At 32.5% G+C, this 10,962-nt stretch overlaps 1 protein-coding gene across 3 annotated transcripts in view; it reads right to left on the bottom strand.

The window, feature by feature from the left end:
* The window catches only part of LOC109343306 (hydroxymethylglutaryl-CoA lyase, mitochondrial-like), a 29,381-nt gene that overhangs the window by 3,531 nt on the left and 14,888 nt on the right, over positions 1–10,962 (bottom strand). Inside the window, exon 11 of one of the 3 annotated variants that reach the window (XM_019581535.1) lies at positions 9,140–9,177. The exons of the other annotated variants lie outside the window; for them this stretch is intronic. The gene's annotated coding sequence lies outside the window, so the exon portion shown is untranslated. Of the gene's footprint in view, positions 1–9,139; positions 9,178–10,962 lie in introns of those variants that run through there. 3 annotated transcript variants of the gene reach the window in all.

Below are 10,962 nucleotides of genomic sequence, written 5' to 3'. Positions count from 1 at the left end.
GGTGCCAAATATGATCTGAAAATGATATTAGATTTAATCAGGCTAAATAATCCTAACTTAACTCATTTTAGGAATATTAGTCCAATAAAGTCTAAAACACTAAACCATGTCAAACAAAGTCCATTAGGCACCAAGAATCATCAATCATGCTAAATTAAAGTTATGAATAATGTGTAATATATTGTTCATCAACCCCACTCGAGAAGCTCGGTATGGATATAAAGGCTTGCATGCCCTCTTGCAGTTTTCATTACTTTATTTCTGAAACAATAAACAACATTAATATCAACAATTTTATACAAAAGTCAATACAAATAATATGATTTTACCAAGAAAGACTCGTCTTGTGTGCGTAGGGTGACAAAAGTCTTCCAATCCTCTTCATCAACGATATTTGCATATTTAGTTGGAGGCTTTAGGTTGACATTGCCATCAACATCTCTGAGTAATTTTCCGACATCAGTTCAGAATTTTTGGAGAGCCTTGCCAGCCGATTTAAGGATATAATCCTGATGCTCCTCACCAACATCAAAAGTTGCCTGAAATAAAAACACATATACATTATATATTGCATGCAAACACATCCATATACGTACATTGCATGAAAACACAAAAACACAAAAAAGTAAAAAATAAACTTACTCATATTTCATTCCAAATACGCTCTTTCACGACATTCCCTACATCACTCCATCTATTGAAGGTTAGTTTCACATTCTGCCTAACAACAACACCAATGTAGCTTACCAATGCATTTTCACCCTTCGAGATTAATGGTTGCCCTTTAGAGTTCCATTGAACTTCTATCTTCACATCCTTACTTCTTGACTGAATGACATTCTTCATGGAAGTCATTCCACGTGGAGGTGAGCAACGATTTGCTTGTCTTGTGGAGTCGGTGAAGCTTCGTCAACATTATGAGATACATGGTCGCCATTTTGGGAAACCATTGATGAAGTTTTTTCAGTTTGTGAGAGTATGAGGATTTATGAGAGTATGAAAGTTTGCTGAGAGGTTGAGGATTTCTTTTCGAGTAAGTTTGAGAGTGTAGAGGAAACGATTCATGTTTTAGATATTTAAACTGTAGTAACCATTTAATAGCGCATATTAACAACAGCGATGTTGTATTGACCTCTTCAACAATGGGTATTAACGGTAGCGTTGTTGTATTGACATCTTCAACAACGCATATTAACGATTGTGTTGTTGTTGCGTATCCAACTGTACACTACTCATTTTATGAACACGACCTCTTCCACAACGCATATTTAACGTAGCGCTGTTGTATCAACATCTTCAACAGCGCCTATTAAGGATTGCACTATTGTTGCGTATCCAGTTGTTTACTACTTATTTTCATTAACACATCAACAACGCTATCAAGATGTAGCACTGTTGAATATAATCTAATTGACAGTGTTATTTGAATTATGCGCCATTGAATAGAATCTAATTGACAACACAATCGTAATTATGCGTTGTTAAACTGAACTCATTTTCCAAATTAACAACAAATTCGTAGTTATGCGTTGTTAAATTAACATTTTATATAACTAGAAAATATTTATACAACATGAATTTACGTAAATTAACATGAAATTGTCATGAAGTAGATTATTACTGTATAATTGTGTTTATTAATACGAAACTAGATAAAATATTAAACATTATATTTTGTTAATTTGTTTTTGTATTTATTAAGTATTGATAATTTGTTTATTGTGTTTATTAATAAGGAACAATGCAAAAGTATTAAAGAGAATAACCATCCAAATAATTAACATAAAACAAAAATTAACATCCAAAATAATTGTTTTGTTATTCATTTAGAGAGACAAAATACATTATAGTGAACTAAATGATTTGTTACATATAAATATAATGAATTAAATGATTTGGTTGAAGAGGAAATAATCTTGCCCATAATTTTTTCTTCGACTCCTCTACACAAATCTTGTATAACAGTTCATTGACTTCCTTTTAAAATTTGGGTCCTTTTGCCATGAAGGAAATCAATGAATTGCTGCAGATGATGAAGAAAAATAATTCATCGATTATTTTCCTTTTATTACCTTTCAATTGAAAGAACCCAAAAAATTGAAAGAGATCAATCAGTTGAAAGAGAATAATGAACTAAATCTTCATCATCTCATGTAAATCTTGTATGACAGCCACCTTCCTTCTGAAATTTGGGTCTTTTTGCAAAATCAAAACTTTTTAAAGACCTCTTTGACATGATGCTGAAACCAAAACACAATTTTTTCCTCGACTCCTCTATACAAATCTGTGTGTTTTTTCTCTTTTTCACTCTTTGTAGCAGTGTTGTGAAACCCGAGCCGGACGTCAAACCGGCAGAGGTCCCGTATTAGGTTTAATTATGTATAATTATATTGAAATAATACCTCTTTATCTTTTTTTGGACCGTAGTAAAATAAAATATTAGAACATTGTCCCATTTTTTTTATTTTTGAGTGAGCCATCCGGTTTACTTCCCAGGTTAATCCGGTTTAACCGGGTTTAACATGGTCATACCGGATTTTTTCCGGTTCAAAGCGGTCCAACTCTCATTCGGTTAAGACGGCAAACCAGAGCCGTTTTCAAGTCCGGTCAGCGGTCGGACCGGTCGGACCGGTTGGACCGGTCGGACCGTCCGGTCCGGTCCGGTTCTAACAACTCTGCTTTGTAGTATTGCTCTTTTTTTACTACTTTGTGTTTTCTTCCTCCTATCTTCATGAAGATACTCTTATAGAAACACATACTCTCAGGCTTTTAACTTACCGATGAAATAGAACATTGAGTGAACCACAATATTTATAGATGAACAACCATTAATATTTCAATAAACGAAGAGACGTATAACCATTCAACCATTAATATTTCAACAATCAAGAAACGCATAACCACTAAAGCATTAATATTTCAACAAATGAAGAGACGCATAACTACTTCACCATTAATTTCTCGGACGCTTAAAAAGTCGTAAAACATCAACAACGCATAATTAAGCAAGCGTAATTACTATGTCATCTTCAACAGCACTTCCTTAAATATGCGTTGTTGCATATATTCACATCAACAATGCTTTCTATCAAATGCGCTGATAAGAATAAATCATTTAAGTCAGCGCTAACGTTAAAAATTGCGTTGTTAAATGACTGTTGTTTATTACGATATCTGGCGTAGTGCTCATAAATGAAAATGTTAACAAATGTGCTTGTGACAATATTTAAGGAAGTTAAAAAAGGTAATATTTATATTATAAAGTTTTGGACTTTGATTTTAAAAATTGATTTACTAATTTTGTATTCTAAAACAATACTTTTTAAAATACTGGTTATCAAAATAAACTAACATCCCTATTCAAATGGGCAACTATTGTTTGTTAAAAGGGTTTGTTTAGAAGCAGGCTCTATGTTTTTTCAGGCAGTGACGACATGGGATATACAACATTTCTAGTGTGTTACATATTAATTCAGTACTTTACCATAAGGTAGTGATTCTTGTTTAGTGAGATTCTTTATGTGTTCTTCAAGTAAAGAATGTTAGATGTCATCAAATATTCGGCATTAGAAAAATATTCCTCTATAGTATACAATGTTATTCTCTATAGAATTACTAAAAATGAATAGTAAATGATGTAATGATTATGTAAAAATTATCATATAGATAATACATAAATATTATATTCAAATAATATTTGCTTAAATTTGATTTTGTTTTTAGTAATTTTCATTTTAGTTCCGGTATTACTTTTTTAAGAGTTTAATCCCTCCATTTTGTATAAGTATTAGTTTTTGTCTAGACAATCAGCACTATCCGATCAACATTTGATATTGGAATTAAATTATGTAGTTTTTTGTTTTGGTCCTTCTATTTTAAGCAGGTTATGACTTAGATTCTTAGTTCATTACGACATCCACTCAATGAAAATTTTATTCTTATTTGTGTCTCACATATTTTATTATAATTTATTATAATTCCCCATAAAATAATAACAACATCTACTTTTTCTCCACAATAGCATTATTCTTATTTTTATTTGGGTCTCACAACCTACCCCACACTTTTATATTTTACAATAAATATAACAAAGTATTAAAAATAATGACTTATTTATTAATAAATTAAAAATTGCTATAATTTATTTATAACTAAAAATATAATAATTTTTTGTTGTAAATTATAAAAGTAAATTATGTGGACATGAATACATAAAATAAAATATTGCATTAACTACAATACATCAAAGATAATTTCAAAATATAACAAAATTTACAACATAGTAAATTAAAAGATAAATAAAATATATAAAATAGATAAAGTCATCACAACACATAAATGTCATATCTCATCATGAAAAACTGTTCTTATTTATGATCCAAACTCAGGAAATAAGAATGCAATGTCATTATTTTCTTAATAACAACCTGCTCTTAGTTCTTTTTAAGTGTGTTACGATTTTGGTCTCTATTATAAAGCTTATTATCAGAAAAGATATCCGTAATTTGTTTTGTGTGAACTCTCATAAATATTGGGATACTTGGTTTCAATGCTTTTGTTTGGGAATATTAGGATTTGAATACTAGGTTGTCTAAGTCTTTTGCATTACTAAATCAGAAAAAAATACATAGACTAACATCAAAATCACGTACAATGTAGGTACAAAAATCATATTTAAGCAAATAATATTTTATTTAGTAGGGCTGCCAAAACTGACCAACCAATCAAAATAAGCTCAATAATTAGCCATGCTTAAGCACTATAATATATGTTCCAATAGACACTTGACCATTTGGTCCAGCCTCATGAGTCCATCTTCAAATCTTGACCTTCAATATTCAACATGGTTTAAATATATAATTTCTTTAGACTTTGTTTGCGAATTGGTTTTTTGAGGATAATGAATATAAATGAAAGATTGAGAGTCATGAAATACATTTGTAAGAGGGATTTGAAGTCTTTCATTTCCCTTCATTTCCCTGTAAAACTTAACTAGCAATCATGCCCTATGAGTCTGTTTGCGAGTTGAGTTTTGGAAGGGAATGAAGGAAAATGAAAGACTTTAGAGTCATCTCGCGGATTATTTCATGACTTTGAAGCCTTCCATTTCAATTCCTTCTCGTTCAAAACTCAACTCATAAATGTACCTTAACGAGTCTAGATGTGAAAGTTGAGACTCCATGGAAGCAAAAGGATGAAGATATGATTGAAAAGAAATTGGAGAACTTAATTTGGCAAACCAAGAAAACAAGATGATGATAAACTGAATAAGAAACTTTTATTATTGAGTGAATGAATAATAAAAGGAATGAGTGATCTGAATACAAAAGAAGTAGAGAGGAACTTGAGCTTAGACTTCAAGATGATCTTAACTACTTAACAAAATCTTGCCTAAAATAGAAACTGATAAAACAAAAATTCAAAAAACTACTATAAAAGGAAAGGTGTTTGTTTTTCTGCATTTGACTCAATTATTGATCCTTCTTCTTTCAAGATGGGCTTTATTGTTAACATTCTCCCACAAGCTGGCATATGTATATTGATTATGTCAAGTTTGGAAAGGAATTTTCGGAAAAGGTGAAGGTGTGAGAGGCTTTGTAAATATGTCTCTCAATTGCAAAGAGGTGTGAATAGGAAGAAGATGAACAACCTTGTTCTCCACTCTTTCTCTAACAACATAGCAATCGATCTCGATGTGCTTGGTTCTTTCTTGAAAGACTGGGTTGACTACTATGTGCAAAGCAGATTTTTTTATCACAAAACAAACTAATAGGTTTGGAGTGTTGAATGCATAAGTCTTGGAGGAGGGACAACAACCATTGAGCTTCACAAGCTGCCAAGGCCAGAGCTCTATATTCAGGTTCTGATGAAGACCTTGAAATAGTGTGAAAGTGCAAAATGTCAAGTATAGTAATATTATATTGCCTATGTTTTGATGAAGACAAGGATTTAGTGAAAGCTTAAAGATGACTCAACAAATCAACATGTCATGGACTCAAGGGTTTCATATCTAGACTAGGTTCTTTAATAGAGTCATTTTTAGAAGTCTTAGATGTGTGCCTTAGATATTGAGTCTAGGTTAGGTAAACCTAGATGCAATTCTCACAAGCCTTAAAAATAATCATTTCATTTACATGAGACATGTCATCTAGATTATTATATGTTCATGCATTAATCATACATGTTACTTGTGCATCTTAGACATAATATATTGGTAAAACATGTATAGTTGATAAACATAACATATAGGTTGTTTACCATTTAATCATTTAGCTGAAAAATGTGTCACTTAATCAATTAAGAGAGTGTTAATCGATTAACGTGAATACAGTTTTAACAGATAACTGAAAACCTGAAAACAGTTATTCTCAAGAGCCCATTAATAGATTAAAAGGGCACTTAATCGATTAACTAGGTCTCAGAAAGGTTTTCTGTATAAACTATGTTTTAGATCATGTATCATACATCATAACATTCATTTTTAGAATTGCTAGTTGCATATTTTTCGTGCTTAATTGTGTCATATAGGCAGAGTGAAATGCATTGTGAGATAGTACCATGCTTAAGCTTTAATTGTCATCTTATTGCATGTGGTTTAATATGTTAAACATTCCTATCCTTTCTTGCATGATTCTTGCATTTCTTTAGGAGAATTTTAGGGTAGAAATTATGTGTTTCTGCATATTAATGAACTCATACATATTCATGTTAACTTGGGAGTTTTGTATAGGGTTTTAGCTGAGTTTCAATTGTAATATTTTGAGCAACATTGTGATTTATAATACTTTGTTTTTGTACTATTTTTTTGTAATAAGGGAAGTTGTCTCTTGGTGTCTTACCACCTAAGAGATTTAGTGAGTCTTCACCACGACTTAGAGGTCTTGATTTTAGAACGAGTTCTTGGCTGAGGCTAGATCATAAGAAAGGTTTTCGTAGGCGATTAGAATAGTCAAACCAAGAAAGTGGGTTCTTGAAATCAAGAAGGGAGCGTCTAAGTGTTTGTATTGGAAGTTTGCATGTAACAATACATTCGATTCAATATTAGTGACGAAAATCTCCCGAGATCAGAATGGGAGATCTGGATGTAGTTTGCAAGTGAACCCGCAAATGAACCAGGATCAAATTCCTTGTTGCGGGCTTTTTTTATCCATAATCTCTTTACATTTCAAGTTGTATTATTGCCTAATATTAGCTGATATTTTGGATATTGTTAATTTGCTATATCTAGTTTAATTTTGTTCAAAAATATTTGCTTTATCTGTTCTTGAATATCGGTGAGTGGTTGTGCAATAATTCATTATACAACTTGCTATTTTCTGTGAGTTAATCGATTAAGATAGGGTGTTAATCGATTAATTGGGGCTTTTTCCAGAATAGGGCTTCGGTGCGAAAAGCGGTAACTGGTAACTGCGACACCTATTCAACACCCCTTCTAGGTGTGTTATGTCCACTGATACATATTATAATGTTATGCTTCTTGCTCTTCCATGAAACAAGGGTTGTTCCAAGAAAGAAACACCATCATATCACTGATTTCCTTGTGTCCAAGCAGGCTACCCAGTCTAAGTCAGAATATCCATTTAGGGTGATAAAGTTATTGCAAGAAAAGAATATGTCTTGTCTACGTGATCCGTTCAAGTATTTTAGAATTCTAGTAGCTGCTTGATAGTGTGTGGTGGTTGGAGCATAAAGGAATTGACTCAGACAGCCCACGTCAAAGCATATATTTGGCTTGGTGTGAGTGAGATACAAGAGCTTCCCCATCAATCTTCTTTAACTGGTTGGAAAAGTAAGAGGAGTTCCCGAGTTGGCTTGAATCTTTGCATTGTACTCCATAGGTGTGGATACTGGTTTTGAACCAAGAAAACCAGATTCTTCTAAAAGATCTAGAGTATACTTCCTTTGATACAAAGTTATTCCATGACTTGCTCTAGAAACCTCCATGCCTAAGAAAATTTTTAAGTAACCAAGGTCTTTGATGCTGAATTTGTTGTGAAGCACAAGCTTGACGTGAGTTATTTCTTCAAGGTCGTTCCTGCTAACACCATGTCATCTACATAAACCAAAGTTGTAGTGAAACCATGGTTAGTAGTTTTAACAAAAAGAGAGTAATTTGAATAACATTTCATAAAACTAATTTTATTCAAGGTATGCGTAAACTTATCATGTCATTGTCTACTTACTTGTTTTAATCCATAAATGGATTTCTCAAGCTTGCATACAAAGTTAGGATTGTTGGTTTCGAGGCATTGAGGTATCTTCATGTAGACTTCTTCCTTTAGATCTCCATAGAGAAAAGTAGTGTTGATGTCAAGTTAACGCAAATACCATTTGTTCATGGCAGCAAGGGATAACAAGACCTTAATTGTGGTCATCTTCACAATTGGACTAAAGGTGTCCAGGTAATCTACACCCTTTGTTTGGTTGTACCCTTTTGTAACCAGACTAACCTTATATCTTTCTATGGATCCAGCAGGCTTATGTTTGAGCTTGAATACTCATTTGCAGCCTATTGGCCTTTTGTTTGTTGGGAGATTTGTCAAGATCCATGTGTTATTTTTGGCAAGGACAATAAGTTCTACTTGAATGGCATTTTTCCTGAAAGGATGAGCTATAGCCTCAAAGTAGTGTGCATGATTATGATTAGTAGATATGGATAATGAAAAATGTATGAAGTTCTTGGATATCAAGTCATAGCTAAGGGTATAACTGATAGGGTATTTAACATGACAGCTAGGGGAATTATTTTAAGTCATCAGATTCCAGTGGTAGTCCTTCAAATAAGAGGGTGGTTTTCTGGTTCTTTGAAATTGTCTTGTAAGCATAGGGTCATGAGATTGATTTGTGGTTGTATGAATTGGTGTAGTATGCTCGAAGGCTGATTATGTGTCTAGGATAGGTAGATCTGTGTTTGAGTTAGGGGTTGAGTAATTAAAGACATTTGTGTGGTTGATAGGAAATATAGTAATGCTCTCTTGATCATCATCATTTCAGTTTGAATCATTATGGTGTAAAGGGAAAACATGCTCGAAGAAACAAACATTTCTAGACAAAGGAATCTCATTAGTGCTCAAATCAAGTAAAATATAACCTTTTGTTCCATGCTTGAAACCTAAAAAGATACATTTCTTAGACTTAGGATCCAACTTTCTTCTATTAGAAACTAAAGTGGAAGCAAAGCATAAACTCCCTAATACTCTTAAATCACTTAGAATAGGCAAGGTTTTAAAAAGCTCCTCATAAGGAGACTTGTGATGTAGAAAAATACTAGGTTGCCTATTAATTAGATGTATGGCATGAGAAACATCATAGTTCCAAAAATATTTTGGGATGTTTGATTCAAAAATTAAAGCTCTAGCCACAAAAAGTATATGTTGGTGATTTCTTTCAATAATACCATTTTGCTATGGTGTCTCTACACAAGAGGTTTGATGATCAATCCTTTTTGACAGGTAAAAGTCTGACATAGGGAATTCTTTGTCATTGTCACTTCTGATAGCCTTTATAGTTAGGTGAAATTGAGTTTCTATGTATGTGACAAAGTGTTTCAAAAGAACACCAGTTTCAGACTATTGTTTCATAAATAATGTCCACGTAAATCTAGTTTTATCATCAACAATAGTGAAAAGTATCTATGACCAAAGGTTGAAGGGACATAGATAGGCCCCCAAATATCTACATGGATTAAATCAAAGGCATTCACAGAAGTTGTGCTACTAATAGAATAGGGTAATCTTTTTTGTTTAGCTAATTGACAAACTTCACATAGATCCAAACCTTTATTATATTTTAGAAAAGGGAACTGAGTTCTCGTATCATTCATCTTATCATTGGACAAATGTCCTAGTCTAGAATGTCATAGATCACAATTATTAAACTTGATACATGAGTTTACAATGTGAGGCCTAGAGTAATTTTTGTTGGAGTCTTTCAAGACATACAATCCTCCCATTAGCTCAGCTGCACCAATCATCTTCAAAGAGTATGTGTCCTGAATGTTAGGTATAAGTGGTCTAGGAACACCTAGAAGGGGGGTTGAATAGGTGTAGCGGTTAACAATTACCGCTTCTTGATCAAAAACCCAACTGCTGGAAAAATAGTCCAGTTAATCGATTAATAGCAGGGTTTAATCAATTAACTATTGTACAAAACAGAATGACTAAACAGGCAAATTACACATTGATTAAAACACAATTGAACAGATATATTTCAGATATTTTTATGCACAAATATTAAGTACATGGAAGTAAACAAATATCCAACTTTTCAATTACAGATTCAATTTATCATGGCAAGAAACATAAGAAAGATAAAGAGAGAAAGAACAGTGCAAAAAAGATTTTTATTCTGGTTCGTTTGCGGTCCACTGCAAACTATATCCAGGCCTCCCCTTCTGGATCAAGTAGATTTTATTTCTTCACAATATTGAATTAAGGATACAAATACCAATTCAATTACAAGCACAAAGGACGTTCTCTTCTTGAAATCTAGGATCTCTAAAACCTGATTAAAACAAAAACACAAAAACAAATAGACAAATCCAGACTACACAAAAACACGTTAAACAACAAGGTATACTAAGCACAGAAATGCTTAAAATATTACAAAATAAAGACTCAAAGACTAACCCTTATTCTAATCACTTAAGTCATCAATATAAAAGTGAGTTTATCAATATCAGTATACAAATGAGTTCTTTCTATCAAAATCTAATGCATGATCATGTGAGCAAAACACGTATGCAAAAATGTTATAGCAAGTTATAGCATAAACAACATAATTTCTCTTCTCACACATGCAACTCTCTTGCAGAAAAATAGTAAAACACGTATGCAAAAATGCTCTCTAAACAGCCCTATACAATAAAATGCAATGTTATGGGTTTCTGAGTGAAGCCTCCTATTTATAGCATGGAGAATAAGTGGTTTCATCCGTTGCAAAAACAGTTAAACAGTTAAGCAG

The sequence above is a fragment of the Lupinus angustifolius genome, chromosome LG03 (genome assembly GCF_001865875.1).
Source record: "Lupinus angustifolius cultivar Tanjil chromosome LG03, LupAngTanjil_v1.0, whole genome shotgun sequence".
NCBI classification, from domain to species: domain Eukaryota; kingdom Viridiplantae; phylum Streptophyta; class Magnoliopsida; order Fabales; family Fabaceae; genus Lupinus; species Lupinus angustifolius.
Note: the sequence above shows the minus strand (reverse complement) of the source record. Positions and strands in the feature narration are given on the sequence as shown.